The sequence below is a fragment of the Otolemur garnettii genome, unplaced genomic scaffold (assembly GCF_000181295.1).
Source record: "Otolemur garnettii isolate 467f Iridium unplaced genomic scaffold, OtoGar3 scaffold00049, whole genome shotgun sequence".
Taxonomy (NCBI): Eukaryota; Metazoa; Chordata; class Mammalia; order Primates; family Galagidae; genus Otolemur; species Otolemur garnettii.
The window spans coordinates 3,398,685-3,404,688 of NW_003852444.1; the positions used below are offsets into that span (position 1 = coordinate 3,398,685).

General features: G+C 45.5%; 1 protein-coding gene across 1 annotated transcript in view; it reads right to left on the reverse strand.

Annotated features, from left to right (window-relative positions):
* AGK (acylglycerol kinase) overlaps nucleotides 1-4,276 on the reverse strand; it is a 77,841-nt gene extending 73,565 nt beyond the window's left edge. The window contains exon 1 of the mRNA XM_003791647.3: nucleotides 4,179-4,276. The gene's annotated coding sequence lies outside the window, so the exon portion shown is untranslated. The remainder of the gene's footprint in view (nucleotides 1-4,178) is intronic.
* Nucleotides 4,277-6,004: the final 1,728 nt, after the last annotated feature.

Here is a 6,004-nt window from a genome sequence, read left to right on the forward strand (position 1 = left end):
TCACAGCAACCTCAAACTTTTGGGCTCAAGGAATCCTCTTGCCTCAGCCTTCCAAGTAGCTGTGACTATAGACACCCACCACAACACTTAGCTATTTTTAGAGATGTGGGGTCTTGGTCTTGCTCAAGCTGGTCCCAAACTCAAGCTCAAGCAATCCACCCATCCTGGCCTCCCAGATAGCTAGGAGTATAAGCATGAACCACTGCACCTGGCTGCAATGTATTTTCTAAAATGAATACAAAATGTTTTCAGATACAAATTTTAACAAAATGTTTATGCCTGGCAATGTGGCTCATGCCTGAATCCTAGCCCTCTGGAGGCCAAGGTGGGTAGATTGTTGGGAGCTCAGAAGTTCAAGAGCAGCCTGAGCAAGAGTGAGACCCCGCCTCTACTAAAAATAGGAAAACTAGCTAGGTACGTGGCAAGTACCAGTAGTCCCAGCTTCTGAGGAGGCTGAGCAAGAGGATCTCTTGAGCCCACGAGTTTGAAGTTGCTGTGAATTATGATGATGCCCAGCACTCTCCTTAGGGCAACAGAGGCAGACTCTGTCTCAAAAAAAAAAAAAAAAAAAAAAAATGTTTATGACTATGTGTAAGGCAAACAGACAGAGGGAAAAAGCTGCTTCCACTGAAGAGTCTGAGAGTTTCTTTATTACTCCCTTTAACCCCCTTGGTTAAAATGCCTCTCAAGGGTTAGAAACACCCTTATTGAAAAGCAGCAGTGAAGCCAGCCCCAGGGAAACCCCCTTCCTATGAACCCCACACGCTGTCCAGGCCGGTTCATAAAGGATCCCAAAGGCCAGTGTAATTCTTCACCTTTCCAGATGGCCCTGATCACACCCTTCATTCCAAATGCCTTTAATAAACACTGGTGTGAGTCCCATTCTCAAGCATTCACAACTGTCAAACCTGTAATAACAACACAATCATGGCTGCAATACAGCAGGGTCAATGTCCAGGTGAGCGCAAGGCTCTGTGAGTCTGTAAGGAGGGACCCAACCTAGACTGGGGGTGATAGGTGGTGCATAGTCAGAGAAGTCTTCCCTGAGCCTTTAAGAAGAAATCACCAAAGTTCAGAAGCTTTGTGTATGGGTTTTTTTTTGAGACAGAGTCTCACTATGTCACCCTTGGTAGAGTTGCCATGGCATCACAGCTCACAGCAACCTCAAACTCCTGGGCTTAAGCGATTCTCTTGTCTCAGCCTCCCAAGTAGCCAGGACCACAGGTGCCTGCCACAAAGCCCAGCTATTTTTTTTTTTTTTTTGGTTGTTGTCATTGTTGTTTAGCTGGTCTGTGCCAGATTCCAACCCCCCAGCCTTGTTGTATGTGGCTGGCACCGTAACCACAGTGCTACGGGAGCCGAGCCAGGAGCTTTGTGTATGTTATGGTATGAATGTTTGTGTCCTCCATAGTCCCCAGGCATTTGGGAGGTCATAAGAGTAGTGGCCTCATGAATGGCATTGCAGCAGTTCTCAACCTGTCGCAACCCACAGGAAGGCTCAAGGCATTAGGAAGGTTGAGAACCACTGGGTTAGAGCCCTTTATAAGAAGAGACACAGAGAAATGGTCTCCCTCTCTCTCTGCCAAGTGAGAGTACAGCAAGAAGACAGCTATCTACAAACCAGGCAGAGGCCGTCACCAAGCACCAACCATGCTGGCACCCTGATTCAGGACTTCCAACCTCCAGAATTGTAAAAATTAAATTTCCGTTGTTTAAGACACCCAGTCTACAGTACTTTCGTTATGGTAACCTGAACTAAGACAGTGTACAAAGGCATAAAAGATAGCAGAGTATGTTCGGAAAAACACAAGTAGGCAGCTTAAGGGTGAAGAGATTTCATTTCTCACTCATTGCTAGGTTCATGGCTCAAACTCCTATAACAAGAAACTGATTAACAAGAGAAACACATACTAATTTACTTAATGTAAATTTTACATGGCAAAGGAGCCTTCAGAAATAAAGACCCAAAGAAACAGTGACCCTTGTGTATTTTTATGCTGCGTTTGATAGAGAGTGGAATCATGTAGAAGTATGACTGGATGAAGGGAGTTCGATCTTATGGCAATAAACTGGGGGGGGGGGGTCTTTTATCAATGCCTGTTGGTTCAGACTGTTCTCTGTGTGCCTCTTACATCTTCAGAGACAAGAGCATTCCTTTTCTCCATACATAGGGTGGGCACCGCTCACATCAGGGTCTTATATTGAGGAAGATCAGAAAATTCTTTCATGGACTGCATAACAAGAGTGAGGAGTATGAAAAGGTCAGAGAGTAACTTCTTGCTTCTGCAGTTTCCTCTAATGTCACATTTCATATGTCCTAAATACCATCAATAATCTGGTATGGATAAACATGGGAAAGAGTCTAGGACAGGGGTTCTCAACCTTAAGTACATAACGTGTTGAAAGGCACTGAACTTGTTAATAACACAGATTCTTGGGTACTCCCTGCCTTCTCCAAGAGTCTCATTTGTTCTGGAATTGAGTTGTCAACTTCATTTTTAAAAGTATTCTCTCTGAGAATATATATAATGAAAGTCAGTACCATAACTGACTTTCAGAAACAGTGGTTTAGACATAAAGGACGGGAAGAAGGAATTAAAAAACACCTTGAATCCACACTAAGGATGTTGTATATTATCTTGAGGACAATGAAAACTTTTGATGAGATTTAAGCAGGTGAGTGACATAATCATACTGGATGTGCAAAAAGAGCATTTTACAGTAAAATGGAAAAAGATGTGGTGGAAACTGAAACTAAAGCTAAAGAGAGCCATTAGGAAGTTATTTCCATAATCTCTAGGCACCTAAATGAACAACTGCGACAGAGAAGAATGATTTGGAGATGTTTAGAAAATAGAAATCGGCAACACTTGGTGATCAATTGTTTGTAGGAGGTAAGAGAGGAGGAACCAAGCCAGGTTTTCTACTTGGGTGACTAGTTAAATAATGATTTCCATCATTTAGATGTGAATTTAGGTTTGAGGAAAAAAGGTACTGTGTGCAATTCAGGAGATACTGAGTTTGCCATGCCTATAGGGCATCCAAGTGGAAATCCAAGCGGTGGATGTAGATTTAGTAGTCTAAAGCCAGGAGAAATTGTCAGAGCAGAAGAGATAGATCAGAGGACTCATCAGTGTGAAGGTCAAGTTTGAGTGCAGATAAAATCAAGGGAAGAGTAGGATGAAAGGCATGCCAATAGCGGGTTAAAGAATAATCTAAAAGTTGGTAAGTCTGTTTAAGGGCCATCCCCATCTCAATGGAACTCTCTTTCTGTCACAAGTGAATGATTTGTGTCTTATAAAAATAACGGGAAAACATTCAGGTACACTAGTACAGTGGAAAGAGCATTCGTCCACAGGTCTGGAACTAGATTCTATTCCCAGCTTCGTCATGTAACTGGCAGTGAGAACCTGGGTAAGTCATTTAACTTCTGCCTCTATTTCTTAACTAGTAAGAAGATGCACCACCTGCTCTGATTACCTCCTTTGGCTATGAAGTTCACCTGTGATAGGATTGTTACCTTACTTTGTAAATTTTTCTCAAAGTATTTAAGTTAACATCACAATATGCAATACATTAGTTAACAATGTATATTCCCTTCTAAGTCGCCAGTAGAATACTCATTTTCCAATTTCAATAAAGCCTAAATTTGTTATGTTCAGAGTAATATATCTTAAGAGTAGTTTATTCCCCCCCCCCCCGGAAAAAAAAAAACTTCCAGGTTCTAATCATTTTCAACGCTTCAGACGTATAAGGAGGGGGGTTTTCTCACTACAAGGTGAACATGGGCATTTGCAGCACCAGAACATGGTACAGCGCCCAGAATGAATGAACGAACTAACCCTTCAATGGATCACATCCTGGCCCCATTGGGCAAACAAGTCCGCTGACGCCCAACGAGCAAAGTTTGAGTGAGGGTCCGTCAAGTCAGGACAGCTAAGGGATTCGAACCCAGGATGCCTGACTCCCACACTGCTCAGGGACCAGGGACCCGCCGCGCCAGCTAGGCCCTCGCCCCTACCCTCCAGCGGTGCCCACGCCGTGGCCCCCGAGGCCCGGGTCCCCGCGGCCGCCCGCCCGGCGCGGCTCCCGCAGCTCCGCCCCACGCCCCACGCCCCGCCTGCGCCCGGTCCCAACGCCCCGCGCTCCGCCGCCCGCTCCGGCTCCGCCGCACTCACCAAGACCAGCCCTGATCGCCGCCCTGCTTTTCCTGTGTGCTCCCTCTAGAGTCCCCGGCAGGTTCAAGGGAAACCGCTGCCGCCGCCCGCGGGTTCCGTGTGGAGCTGCGAGCTCGCGGGCTGGCTCCACGCCCCGGGCTGCGGTCCTCAGTTTATCGGGTCATTCACCCTTCCTTCCATACATACTGGGCCCAGACATATTTTACAGAAAGCCTACCTGGCAGACAGTATTTTAGGACCTGGAACTAAACCGGAAAATAAATTAACTAAATAAACAACGCAATTTTAGGTAGTGGTAGTGCCACTAAGAAAATGAAATAGGGTGATAGGGAGTGAGGTGGGTGAAATTGAACAGGCTAAGCTAGGTCTTCCTGAGTGAGGGGTGATTAGTCTGAGACCTCAACGTCCAGAAGGAGCCTTCAAGCAAAGATGCAGGAAGGAGCAGCCTGGCGCAGGGAACAGCCTGTGCAAAAGTTCAGGACCCTGGGACAGTTTGGCCTGTCTGAGGCAGAAAGAGACAGTGGCCAAAGAAGCAAGCTGCGCAGGAAGGCAGAAGAGGCTGGTAGTAAGGAGTTAGGACATTCCATCAAATGGGGTTGAAAGGCATTGAGGGGATTCCGTGAGGGGGTGGTGTATCTGATTTACGTTTACGTTTCTCTGGCCACAGTGCCTGAGTGCAGTCTAGACAACAAGAGAGCTATAAAGAACAAACCAGGGCTCACCACCAGTTTAAACTGTGTGTTTGGCCCCCACATTGCTGTGGGGACATAGATTTCTTTCCTCCTTTATTCTTTCTAGCGTTCGGTCAACCAAGATTTATCAAGTGGGGAGCGTGTCCTAGGCCCTAAAGACTCAAAATAAACTTCTTTAAAATTACTATTGAAGACCACTCAGAAAAATAAGTGAGATAAAATTATTTTACAGAATTTTTTTTCCACTAACAATGGTAGTATCCAATGAGGTTATGCAGTAAAGCAATCTGTACACTAGCATGCTCTCCTGCTCACTGGGCCACACTGTGTAGGAACATGAACTTTCCAGCCCTCTCTCCTAAGTCTTGACCTGTAAACTAGAGAACTGAGAAGGTCATCGTTTTAAAAACTCTCTTTGCTCTAAAATGCTGTTACATTGAGGATGTGAGACACAGTTATTTTCAACTCTTCCTTCCCAACTACCTAAAATGTTTGTGTTTGGAAATGAGTTGCTGAGCTGCTGCCCCCTTTCCCTTACCTAACCCCGAAGACACCTGGTTTATTGATGGCAGTTCTTCTAAGCCCACTGATTACTTCCTGCCAAAGCAGGCTTTGCTATTGTGTCTTCTTTCCATTATTGCCTGTACTACTGTGCCCCCCAGCACCTCCTCACTAAAGCCTTACAACTTGCATAAGGCCACTCCACAAACATATACACAGATTCTAAGTATATGTTCCACATAATCCATCACCATGCAGCCATATGGCAAGACAGAGGATTCACTACCACCCAAGGCTCCTCTATTGTCAATGCCACACTCTTTAAAAACCTCCTGAATGTGGCCACTCTCCCAGAGGAAGTAGCCATCATCCACTGTAAAGGCCACCAGAATAAAACAGATCCAATTTCCAAGGCAACCAAAAAGCCAATACAGAAGCCAAATGGGCACCTCAATGCCCTTCCACCTGCTGCAACCTCAGTAGGCCAGTACTTATCCTTTGATAAATTCTCTCCGCAATTACCGGCACCTTCCCACACAGCAAGGATGATGCCTTCAACAGGGAAAATTTATTCTTCCTTCCTCCCAAGTACAGAATATCCTCTCTTCCCTCCACAGTAGCCTTCAGGTTAGC